Raw genomic sequence first — 13,892 nt, 5'->3', positions numbered from 1 at the left:
AACTGGAAACAAAATATGCTGTCTTTCCCATCAGAGGGTAAAACAAGGCAAAACCCCATTTTATAAATTACAAAGAAACCACTAGCAAATATTCAAACTCTTCCCCAGTAGGCACATTTTTGAAATCAATATATGTGCTCAAGGCTGTATGTCGTTTTTATTGGCTACACTTCTTTGAGTTAGCTGACCTCAATGGAGTGTGAGGCCAACCTCTGGCCACTCAGAGTGAGGTAAAGGACCTCCCTGAATTGGGAATAAACACTGCTGTTGGATGTGTTTGCCTGCTTGAATTGGCATGGCTACATTGCTGCAGAACTAACACTTTTCTCTAGTGAAAATACTTTGGGTTTTGTAGTCATTTTTCTGGGGACCCAAGATCCATTTCTCGCACTGTCATCTCAGCAGATTTGCACACCTGCTGTGGTGTAAATATGGTTTGTAACCTCTGAGACTCATATTAGAATTTAATCCCCAGGGTCAGGCATCCAGAGAACAAAACAACCGGACAGACTATGGTGTATAGAGGTAGAATTTTTGCTAGGTAATTAGGGTCGGATAAGGCCACTAGGGAGGAAATCTATGATTGAATGCTGCCAGCTGTATAAGTAGGGGCACATATGGTCACCATAGAGTCACACACACATATGCTTTTGGTCACCATGTGATGTTTCATACCCCCTTAGCACTGCCAGCAAGGGCACCATTACTACATGTAGCCGTTAGACCTTGAGCCTCCAGAGACAGAAGCTAAAATCAATTTCTTTATAGTGTATCTTGTCTGCAGAAGTTTATTAGCAATAGAGAATGGACATACGCCCCCTTGTGGCTATTGTCACAAGGCACTCGGATTAGAGTGTTGATACAGGAATGCTCATTTGAGTCACATTTCTATGGTTGGTGGGAACTCGAGGAAAAAAATGGTGTCCGACTCTGACTGCTTTTAAAAATGACTCCTGGCACAAATCCTTCCAGGGACCTAATTTCTAGAAAGTGCTCACATAGACAGGTATTAGACACCTACTATGTTGATTGATTTGCCAGAATTAGCCATGTAACAAACAGGTGTTCATTTATAGCCACAAGCCTGTCTTGCATTGTATACTTCTCCCATCCTGACATTTACCTCAGGGTGATTTCTAGCACAATGTGTGGAGATGGGGGTGGGGTGGGGGTGAAGAGGAAGGGCATGGCCAGGGAGGGTTGGCTTCTTGACATACACGTGCCCTGATTGTAAATTACCTCTTTTAGAGGCATAGAAATGAATTCTTTGAGGTTTCCAGGCTATCTCAGAAGAGCATGACATCCTTAACTAAAACTATGTTGCCCTTTGGTGCTCTGCTGGCACACTTTCCCTCTAAACTCTTGTATTACCGTGACTCAGCTACTCTGCCTTGCAGTTCTATTTCTTCTACCACCGTGGAACAAAACCTTCCTCTCTGTCTGGTATGTTTTTGCCCTATATCTTTTTGCTTACAACGCATGTTTACTGTAGGATTTGAGAATATTCAATTCTGCTAGAGAAGGCAAGAAAGGCAAATAGAATGCATAAAGCTCTTAAGCCATATTAAGCAGAGGGATGAGTAAGCAAATGGCTTGTGAGATATCGGTAGAGTTCATGAGCTGGTTACCCACAAAGCATGTTAAAAATGAAGAGAGGACTGCACTCCCCTCCCCCCACTCTCTCGCCCATTTCTGTGTCTATAAAGTGGTGACTCCAACTTGGAAACCCCAATGGAACTAGATTGTAGGGTCTGATGGGGCTGCTCTTTCTTCTAAAGGAAGGAATGGGGTCAGAAGTTTGCTAGCATGGGAAGACCTGTCTAGTACTTCGTCTTAAAATAATAGAGGAGGAGAAGGCTATTTTGAAAAGTGCCAGCAACAGAAGGGCTTCATGCTGGGAACCAGATCTGTCTTCCATGTCCAGTTCTACAAATGCAACACGGCTCTACGATTTGAATACAACAGCTTGAGACACGGCTTCTGTACTCCATGTAGGCACTGTTCTATGCCCCCAGTGTTCCCTCCACTCATTTCTCTGAAGAACTGGGACTAAATTACTCGAATAGTTCCTGAAATCCTTGCTAGTATCCAGGAAGTCCAAATGGATCAGACGTCACTCTATTAGCATTTAAGCTGTGGTGCACAGCAGCTGGTGCTGAATTGCAGCTGGAACCCCAGTGAGTTTGTATTCCATGGCTATAGTCCAGACTAGATGCATCCATTTAACCCTGGTGATTTGAATAACTTCAAAATAATGCAGAGATATGTTTTCCTCATTGAATGTTTTCAATTTCACTCATGGCATTTTGGCAAGGTCTGGGTGTTTCTAGAGACGCTTGTCAGGAAGACACTAGTAGTTCCTCGGGTTCAATATGTTCGGATTCAGCAGAGCTTTGGGGAAAATCTAAAGACAGAGTGAGGAATGGGCTAGCCAACTGAAGGACCAACACAGTGCAAAACATGTGCTTCGGATGGATGGGCCACCCCTTTCCAAGAGGATCATCCCAGCTTCCAGGAATGTAGTTTCTTGTTAGATAACAGAAATCATTTGAGTATCCAGCTGCAGACTTCACAGATTCCCTCCTCCCCCCNCCCCCACCCCCACCTTCTTTCGTAAACTTGATAAACATGAAAGCAGCAGCCATTAATAACAAATGTGTGAAAGTCCTTAACAAAAGGCGAACATTTAAATCATATTAAGCAGTAAAAGCCACATTCATGCAACATTATACCCAAGACATTCCCGGCATTTACAGCAGGAGAACCACAAATGAAGAGTTCCCTCATCAAATCTTGCTTATTTCTCATGAGTATTGATGTTCTCCAAAGTTTCCTAAATGTATCTTAAATCATATATATGAAAAGACTATATTTACCAAGAAAATTTTCACTTAAAAGAACTCATGATGTTCAGTGAGAATCAGGCTGATTATTGCACTGCTTGGAGTTTTCCTCTGTGTTTTCCAAAGACATGACTGAATTTATATGTCATAACTGACATATGTCTACTACTTTATGTAGTAGTTTCATTTAACATTGTTTTATGTGTGCTTTCATATATCGAGAAAAGCAGTTTTTTATTTTTAATAATAATTATAAGTACAACAATTTGGATCCTTGACTATTTTTTAAAGAGTATGTTTTACTTGCTCTTTGGTAATTTCACAAATGTATACAATGTATCTTTAGAATATCCAACCAAAATCATTCCTGGTTCATGGCTATTGGAAGCCATCATATTAGTAAGCTGGTATTATGTTCCTTTGAAGTTTTGTTAAGTGAGAACAATGACATCAACTGTATGTTATCTGACTCTTTTAATCTTCCAATGTCAGAGGAAGCTTTTTGGTGGCATTTGGTTTGCTGACTGATCCTCTGCATCCCGCAATTCTGTAAGCAGCTTTCGCAGTGTGTTCTCTTTCCTAACGTGCCTAACTGGGCTAGACATGATTATTTGAATACGATAGCTTGAGACATGGCTGTGCTATTTTCAAATAGTACATTGTCGTTTGAAGGGATATACAGGTAACCATTATCAGAAAAGGATATATACGTATCAGTTAAATAGTCATTTACATTTACTTACCAGGAATGAAACTGTTAAAGAATACAAAGATGGATTGTTTTTAGAAAAAAAGGAAGTAGCTGTTGTGTTGGTGTTTCGATCACATAGAGCCTCAAGTCTGAATGAGCAGAATCAAAAAAATTGTTGGGATCATAGATCCCTGTGCGCCACTGGCCCGCAGTTCCCTTGTCGTCCTGCAGGTGGTGCATGTGAGCTTCTCTTGTTAAAGGTTTTTCAGTTCCGGAGTACCACCATACTGCTGGCTGCATGTTCAAGTTCTCTGCCCATGTCACTACAGGAGTGTCTTTTCTTAAATAAACATAAAATTATCCAACTTTTAGAGACCCCCTTTACTTTCTTGCAAAGTTCCCTGCCCTTACCCTATTCCTTTAGGTTTTGCTACTTGACAAAATGGTACCCGTTGGCGAACATGTTAGAACGTGCTGTTTTCTAAGTGACGCTTGTATTTTTCAGACAGAGTAAGAAAGTAATTACCACCGAATTCCCCTTACATTCCAGGCAACAGGACAGGAAATATGCACAAATTGTTTAATTTAATAACAGAAGAATTTTTTCTCCCTTTCCTTCCTTCTTTGCCCTCTCGTAGAACATCTCAGCTGCGTCTGTTGGCTCATAGTTGTATTCCCAGGTAGAAGGACTGAGATTTTGAGGCCAGTCTGGGCTACACTGAACTTCTCTGTCTCACCACGACGACGACGACGACGACGACGACCACCACCACCACCACCACCACCACCACCACCACCACCAGAAGAAGAAGAAGAAAAAGGAAAAGAAGTAGAACTTCATGAGCAACACACTATCATGTGTTCACTCCTCAATATTCCTTCCCTTCTGAAAAGGAGTCCAGACATCCCCTACAACCAAACAGCAGTACATTGATGTCCAATCACTAATGAATGAGAAGTGTGGGAAGGGTCCCTTTCCACCCTGTATCCTATGGCTGCTGGTGTGGTCCTTGGAGGATTTCTATATCTTTTTTTTTTTTTTGTCGTCAGAAAAATCCCTTATGACATGTGGTCTAGGTCATGCAAGAGCTCAGCTGAGCAAGACTCAGAAGACGTCTGGATGGTATGGTTGTGATAAATCTCCAACCCAAATAAGCCTGGGCAAAGAAAACAACTCAATTAATATGAATACATGCTGTGCACCTAGATTGGGCAGATCTGCCACTACACTACCATCTTCCCCATCTATGAGACCCCTTAGAACTTACAGTTTCTCCAGGCCTTGTGCTTCTGCTCCACTTCCCTTCCATCTCCTCTGTCTTTCTCTCTTCTTCCCCCACCTCCTTCTCTCTCAGACTTTCAGCTTCACCTTCCCTTCTCCAGCCCAATCACTGGCTCTAGCCTTTATTTTACAAATTAAGGCAGGGAGAAGGTTCACAGGACTTTCATTCCCCTGATTGAATGATTCATTCCTTGTTAGCAGCCCCTCCTTAGGAGATTGGAATTAGCATCAAAATACAACAGCCCCAGGGCTATCCACAACTGGTCAGGCAACAGAGCTGGTAAGTAACGGGGCTGGATGGAACTAGGAAGGGAGCAGATAGAGATCTTTGCTTTGCTCAGTCTTAGCCCTCTTTTGTGTATGCATAGCTCTTGCTTTCCCCACATGCTTCAAAATCCTATGAAATCAGAATCAGCTGACTTGGAACGCTAGCTGTTGGAAACATGGCTTCCTGGTTGCCTTGAACGCTCTGACAGTCTGAGTTTTGGAAATAAAGTCCACAGATCCTAACCACTCCTTCTCATCTTCATTTCTCTTCTATGGAGGCCACATTTAACATATGAAGAGTGCAGAATGAGTATTTTGGGGATAAATAACAAAACATTATGTGGCACGAAACAGACCCCACCTTCAGGTGCTCAGGATCTGTTCTGGCCCCTGATTGGGGACAGGAAGCACTTTGAACAATGTACATGTCATTGTGGAGGTGGTGATGGGGCATGAAGTTCTGGAAGAATAGAAAGAGAATATATCACCTGACTCCTTTCCTTGTGATCTCAGGCTGAGTGAAGTACCACAGTTTAATAGAATAACATTTTGATGTTTAAATATCAACAAAGAAGTTCAACTTTGTGTTTGCTTTATATACTCCCAGATGCATGAAACTGAAAGAAGTCTCATGGTGTAGAGTTAGATTCCACTGCACACACACCACGCACATGCACATGCACGCACGCGAGCACACACACACACACACACGCACACACACAAGGAAATCTATCTATCTATCTATCTATCTATCTATCTATCTATCTATCTATCTATTTCAAGTACAAAAATTGCCACTTTATGGAATTCATTGTATAAGGGATGCAATCAAAGAGCATTTCCTATCTTTTAAGACATTCCTTTACCCTTCTGTGTTACAACTGTATCACTAATAAAACCAAATTTAATAATGACATCTATTGGTTGGTTGACATGCTTAGAGAATATGTACATGCATGCAGTTTACTTCACAACCATTCAATGAAAATTAGGGAAGTCCAGGACACAATGGCAGTCCTCGGAAAGCAAGCTTGTGTCACATATGTGTATGGGGAAGGAATCTCGAAAGCATGTCTCTATTATGAATGCTAACGTATAGTGGCTTCATAGGTTAACTCACACCTGATGCTAGGAGTGTTAAGAATTGGTGCCTTTGAAAGTGAGCGAGTCCCTGGACCACCACTGTTGTGAATGGAGTTAGTGCCCTTACAAAGAAATCTGCCACATTCTGTTTTGTCTCCTCTTGGTGCATCATCTTTGAATCAGACGCACAGCAGACACTAAAGATCTTGTGTATTGACCTGTGACTTCTTAGTTTCCATAATTATGGACAATTATCCATGAATTACCCAGTGTAAGATATTTTGTTACAGAGGCTAGAACAGACGAAGGCAGCAAGTCCTATAAAGCTTGAAAGAGAGTGCCAGACAAAGAGGAAACAGGGAAAGTAGTTCAAACAGGGGCAGTGTCAGATGTAAACAAGATTAAATGCATTGCACTATGTGCAAAGATCAACAAATCTTGTGCAACAGATTGTCCTCGAATTTGCTAGCTTAAAACATGCTATAGTTAAGCCGACCAAAGCAACAGTAGCTCAGCATCTATCATAATGTCCATTAAAACTTCAGCTGTGGGTAGTCTATCATGGTGCCCATTAAAATGTCAACAATGGAGTCTTCTCTTTCATTCCCTGGCTGAAGATGGTAGTAAAAATGCTCAGATGCACCTGACCTGGGTTCTCTCTCCCCACTATACTGATCATACACAATGCTTTCACATCATTCTTTCCTTCTGTTATTTTACAGGCTTCTGGTTTTTGACTTGATGCAAACCCAGACATATCTAGAAGATGAAACTCACTTGACAAAATACCTACATCCAATTTCCTATAGGGAAGTCTGTAAAACATTTTCCTGATTGATTGATGAGGGAGGGCTCAGGCCACTTATTTTTAAAATATTGTATTTGTTATTTGACAGTTGTACACACACACACACACACACACACACATATATATATGTATATATGTATGTATATATATATATTTATATATACACACACACATATGTTTGTGTGTGTGTGTGATTTATCTTGACCATATCCACCCGAACTAAACTAACTCTCCCACACTCCCTTGACTGCCCCCAATAGGTACCTCTCCACTAATATATGTCTTTTCATTTTTTTAAGTTACCAAGTCAAATTATTACTGTTTGTAGGCATATTTACAACCCCATGAACGGCCACACCCCTAAAGAAAAACGACTGCTTCTCCTCCAGCACCTGTCAATTGCCAATAGCTCCTCTGCTAGGGATGGAGCCTCGTGAATCTCTTCTCTATCCACACTGGGATTTTTGATTAGTTTGATCTTGTCCAGGTCTTGTGCAGCTAGTCACAGCTGCAGTGGGCTCATAGCTACAACAGCCATCTCTTATCCAGAAGACAGCATCCTACAGCTGTCTTCTCTGACCTCTAGCTTTTATGTTCTTTGTGTCTCCTTTGATACAATATTTCCTAAGCTTTCCAGGGGTAGGTAGAGCTATAATGTTTAGGGCTGAGGTTCAACAGTCACTTATTCTTAGAACTTTGACTCCATGTAATGACTGTTCCCTACTACAAAGAGAAGCTTCTCTAACCAAGGTTAAGAACATTACACATCAGTACAAACGTAAATATTTAGAAGACATGTCCGCTCAGCAAAATAACATGTAGATGTTTCCTCCCCATACTGCTAGCATGTTGAGTGCAATTAGAGAAGCATACACATAAAGTGGGTGATAACATAGAAAAGGACATGCTAGAAGGAAAGCTAAGCAGTCCAGAGAGGACTCTGAGGGGACTCAGGGTTTAGTTGACTTCTGCTCCATGAGCCAAAAATGACCAACAGAGATGGTGTATTAGGAGGTAAAATTTATGATGAAGCCTAGCATTACAAAGGGGCGGTGGTAGGCTCCACATCAGCTTTAACAGAGCCGGTGCCAGTTTATTGTCCTGCCAAAAGTGCATCAGGTTCTTTATCCTCATCCTGGAAAACACTTGTGGATGGTCTTCTTTCTTTTTTCTTTTCTTCTTTTCTTTTCTTTTCTTTTCTTTTCTTTTCTTTTCTTTTCTTTTCTTTTCTTTTCTTTTCTTCTGGCTATTTTCTTTATTTACATTTCAAATGTTATCACCTTTTCTGGTTCCTCCCCTGAAAACCCCCTATCCCATCCTCCCTTCCTCTGCTTCTATGAGGATGTTCCTCCACCCACCCACCCACCCACTCCTACCTCCCCACCCTCAATTTCTCTGCGCTGGGGCATTGAGCCTTCACAGGACCAAAGGCCTCTCGTCCCATTGAGCCAGACTAGGCCATCCTCTGCTACATATGCAGCTGGAGCCATGGGTCCCTCCATGTGTGCTCTTTGATTGGTGGTTTGGTCCCTGGGAGCTAAGGGGGGGGGCGGGTATGGTTGGTTGATATTGTTGTTCTTCCTCTATGGTTGCAAACTCTTTAGCTCCTTTAGTCCTTTCTCTAACTCTGCCATTTTCTTGATGACAGCCATTCTGATTTGGAAGGCAAGAACACAAGATGAAATCTCAAAGAAGTTTTAACTTGCATTTCCTGATGGCTAAGGAGGTCAAGTACTTTTTCAAATACCAAATTACTATTTTTTTTTAAATGGCTGAGTTTCTTCTTTCTATGTCCCAATGGTTTTGAGATTCTTGGGGGTTTCCCTGAAATGCACTAATTAAATGGGATCCATATAGTGGTTAATTTGGAGGTGGGTGAAGCCAAGTGTAGACATGAGTAACCTGAGGACAAGGAATTGTTCTCTGGTCCTAGTGCTCACTGGGTAGCACAGGAACAGACTGAGTCCTGGTGGAAATTGGCACCTACTGACTGGGAGACAGGGATGTGGGGTGCGTAATTATAAATGCCTTTCCTTTCAGATGTATGTTGCTTAAAATAATTCCATTTCTTAGATTTTTCATAACCATGGGTACTTGGCATTTTAATCCTCTCAGAAGGCACTGGGGGCTGAAATATTAGATTTGCACCCTATTGGAAGGAAAAGACCAACTGACCTGCTCATTCGGAGTACTGTGAGAAAAAGGCACAGAAGCCAGGACTGAGCCACGTCACCCATGCTCAAGAATAGGAAAGGGAGCAGAAGAGCATTCCTTATTTTGTGATGGCTGCTACAGAAAGGACCTCACTGTGGCTAGCACAGTTGTCTTTCTCTGCTAGAATAAATGAGTGGTAACTAGAACTGAAGAATTCCTTCTCACCACTTAGCATCTTTTACCTGCTGCCCTGCAAGATGTCAGACAAGCAGGAAATGCAATTTTGTTCAGTTTTTATCACACAGCAGTCTTTCCTCTTCTTAAAAAAAATATATTTTTAAAAGTACTGAAAATGCTCAGGTATTTCAGGAGTGGACATGAAGTTAACTCAGACTGATTTCCATATTTTATGGGCACCATGAAAATATGCCTTTATGCACGGTGGAAGCTTTTTAAGCACCCAAGAAATCCAGAGTATGGGAAGCAAAGGGGGTGGGGAGCAAGGGACTGCAGAAGCCCTGATCCTGTCTGAGTGGTTTGTGGTCTAATAAAGAGATGCTGAGCTGACACACAGAGGCATCTCAAACAGGAACGAAGCACACAGGGCTTAAAAGACCTCACTTCAAACTCATATGAATATGAATTTTCTGCTGCCAGATTAAGGATTCATTTTTGTCCTTGACACAGCACAAAATTCAGTCTGTGCTCCTTACCCTACAGACAACAGCCTAGCAGGGGTCATGCTAAGAGGTTATAATAGGACAGGCAGCAGTTTCACAAGCAGAACAAATATTCGAGAATTTGATTTTTTTCAGAACCTCTTCTCTTCTTTTACTTTCTTCCCCAGCCCATCACGTAATGCCAGTTCAATGAGAGGCTGCATTTAATATTTTGAAAACAGCATTTGAGCAGATGGGTGAGCAAGCGGGAGGGCGGTGCCTACTGTTGGCCTCCACGATCTTTTAACCATGCCTTCTTTTCTGATAAAGCAACCCAAGCTGTTATTGTTTTAACTTTGACAGGAAAAACAAAAAAATCCAATCAATACCATCCGTGTTCCTTGATTTACTCTGATTTTCTTTGAAACCTTTCTAAATTGAGGTCTTCCTCTTGAGACAAGTAGTTTGATTTGTACCTCATCACTAAGGTTCTGATGTGCTGGAGAGACATCAAGGCTGTTTATCAAGGGAGGAAGGGGCAGGAGCATCTTCTGGCCCTCAGAGGAATGAGGCCTGGAACCATGAGGCTGACTCGCCATTCTCCTCACTGAGCTACAAATATCTTTCCAGATGAATACACTCCTAACCTGACTTACAGTGAACAGGGCTCTGAGGTGTGGGCTGCCTAACTGGAGGGTGGCAGGTTAGGGTGGAGAGCCTGTTGCAGGGAGAAAGCACAGTGCAGTGGACACTTTCCAGTGGAGAGATTGGGGTAGAATGCTTTGTCTTATTGGAAAACAAAGGCAAGGCCTGCTGAATGATCTCAGAAGGGACAGAACAGCCTGCTTTCCCATAGCCTTAAACATGTGTGAACACATGAAACTATTGTCGGGCAGGGCTCAGCACATTATTGCCCATGGGCTAAAACCTGCCCACTTTCTATGATGGAAATTCATTTTACCAGAACACAGCCACATTAATTAACTTACATACTGTCTGTTGCTGCTTTCATATGGTAACAGCAAGCTAAGTAGTTACGATAGAGATTATAGTATCCTAAAATATTAAATGTTCTTTTACCTGGAACTCTATAGAATTGTTAACATTTTCAAATATTTTCAAATACATTATTAATCTTAAATATATTTTTAATTGAAATAGAATTACATCAGTTTATCACCTCCCTTTTTCCCTTGAGTGTCTTCCCACTTTCCTACCCTACTTTCAAGATGATAGCTCTCATTCTTTGGTTATTAATGTTACAAACACACACACACATACACACACACACACACACACACACACACACACGTGCGCGCGCACAAACATAATTACAACTGGATGAGTCAGGTTCTGTTGTTTGTGTGTATATGGTTTTAAAAGGAGGAGTAACAAGAAACAAGTAACACAAGGTTGTTTGGTAAAGCCTCAAAGAACCATATTATTTTATATTTATCTAAAATTATGCAATAAATATAAGAACGAATATCTATCTATCTAACTATGTATTATGTAATAACTATGTATTATCATCTTTCTGTCTACATATGGAAATTATACCACTTGGATTGACAGTACTCTCCACAAGAACCATAGGCTCTCAAAAGCCCCCAGGGGCAGGCACAAGAACACTCCATTCAAATGATGGATCAGGGCGGTCCAAGTGATTCCCATAGCAATAGAGACTATTAATGATATAGCCTTTGGTTGCCTCTCAGGGGTTGAGAGGTGGCTCTTATTGCTGAAGACACCACACACATGTGTTTGCATGTTCCCTAAAGTCCTATGTGTTAAATGCTGGGTCGTTACCTTAGTGTTGTTGGAATGTTGTAGACTCCTGGAGAAGAGGGACTAACAGGAAGTCCCTAGGTCACTGATAGTGTGACCCTGAGGTAGACTGTGAGAACCTGTGACCACTTGCTTCCTGGCCAGAAAGTAGACAGTTTTGCTCTGTAACATGGTCTCTCTGAGCTGTCTCAGCACAGGCCTAATGCAATAGGGCTAATTAATCTTAAACTGGAAGATCTAAAATGAACTAAAACCTTTACAAGTTAATTATTCTGGGTATTTTTTTTTTTTACAGTGACAAAAACTGATTAAAACAGTGACCTCTTTAGTAATTGTCCTCTGGATGCATGTCTGCTCTGATTCTAGATGGCATATGAGTTGTCTGTTTCTTTGGCTTCTTTCTAGTTTAGGACACTGCACTACAACTCTAACAGCCTCCTAGATTGAGTTTCCCTGCTTCAAGTTTGCCTCTAAACTAATGTGCCCATTAAATCCAGTGAATTTTATGCAGTTCAAATATGACCAGCAAATTTTGCAGCGTTGAGCCCTTCAGGGCTCTGGATGAACTATGAATTCAATTCTCCAGGGCTTCCAGGGCCCTTGGAGATCCCCCTCCCACACAGCTCTAATCTTGGTTTCTCACACATGTTTGGTGAGTTTTCAGCTAACCTTCATCAAACTTGCTGCTTCAAAGCTTTGTCCATGCAGTCTTTCCATTGTTGAGTCTGACACTTCTAGTTCTTCGAGCAAGTGATTGCATGCAAATCATTCTTCCATTTAAAAGATGTGTTTCTTCCTCTATGAAGCCTTCCCTTTAGTGTGGGGGCAGGTATGCTTCCCAGACTCGACTGCTTAGGAATTGTCATTGCTGGTGTGTGCTTTCTCAAGAGCTACAGAGGCTCAGTGGGGATCTGGCTTCTGTCAATCACATGGCTCAGGGCACAGGAGGCTCTATGATAGCTCCTGTTGATTTAAACAGTGCATGGATCGTACTCTGCAGCTGGACATACCTAGTATGGCTCTAGAGATACTGCCTGAGATGTAGTTGATACAGTCAACACATGCCACAAGCACTAAAAGCCAAACTACAGAAACCTGAGACCTCTGAGCTCAACAGATTTCATACATATCAGCTGGACATAATTTTCATACCTAGCTGACTCCTATCATAAATGATGTAATTATGTACATAAAATTTCTTTAAAATAGGAAGTATTTATTTAAAGGAGAATAATTCATAATAGTCCCGAAGCAGACAGGAAGCAGCTCAGCATCCAGTTATGCCTGGATGGTTTGGTACATGGCTACATGTTTACTGAAAACGGCACTGTGGGCATTAACAAAACAAATCACCTACAGGCAAAATACAAACACGGATAAGACAACAGCGAGTGCTAACTGACCAACTGGAAATTTCCAGTGACTAAACGCATACAGGCAAATGTATAGTGAGGACGCAGTGGAAATGAGTGGAGAAATATCAAGAAAAATCTGAGATGTGGGGTGATAGATGACTTTACAAAATTGGTCCTGTTGTTATTATATCCTCTTTTCTGAGACAATATTTTAAAATATTTGAAAACCTGTTTGATATTTAAAAATTGTCATAGTCAGGGTTTCTATTCCTGCACAAACATCATGACCAAGAAGCAAGTTGGGGAGGAAAGGGTTTATTCAGCTTACATTTCCATACTGCTGTTGATCACCAAAGGATGTCAGGACCGGAACTCAAGCAGGTCAGAGAGCAGGAGCTGATGCGAGGCCATGGAGGGATGTTCTTTACTGGCTTGCTCAGCCTGCTCTCTTATAGAACCAAGATTACCAGCCCAGAGATGGTTCCACCCACAAGGGGCTTTTCCCCCTTGATCACTAATTGAGAAAATGCTTTACAGTTGGATCTCATGGAGGCATTTCCTCAACTGAAGCTCCTTTCTCTGTGATAACTCCAGTTGTATCAAGTTGACTCAAAACTAGCCAGTACAAATGTTAAGAAACTTTTGTCTAGATGGTAGAATTAAGAAGTCATTTTTAAAAGTTCTTAATAATTTCTGTATTTTATCTTTTTATTCACTACATACTTGACATTTATAATTTTTTAAAAATTAGCTCTTACTGATGTTAATTAATTTTTCATGTGTAAATGTGTTTTTCCTGTCTGTATGTGTATGCATCACACGTATTTAGTGCCCTCAGAGGCCAGAAGAGGGCCTCAAATCCCTTGGAAGTGGAGTTACAGATGGTTCTGAAGCATCCTGTGTGCTGGGATAGAACCAGGGGCCTTTGGAAGAGCAGTCTGTGCTCTCAACAATAGAGCCAT

General features: G+C 41.5%; 1 protein-coding gene across 2 annotated transcripts in view; it reads right to left on the bottom strand.

The window, feature by feature from the left end:
* The window catches only part of Aoah (acyloxyacyl hydrolase), a 202,897-nt gene that overhangs the window by 76,937 nt on the left and 112,068 nt on the right, over positions 1 to 13,892 (bottom strand). The gene's annotated exons all lie outside the window — the stretch shown is intronic.

This window comes from Mus caroli, chromosome 13 (genome assembly GCF_900094665.2).
Source record: "Mus caroli chromosome 13, CAROLI_EIJ_v1.1, whole genome shotgun sequence".
NCBI classification, from domain to species: domain Eukaryota; kingdom Metazoa; phylum Chordata; class Mammalia; order Rodentia; family Muridae; genus Mus; species Mus caroli.
Note: the sequence above shows the minus strand (reverse complement) of the source record. Positions and strands in the feature narration are given on the sequence as shown.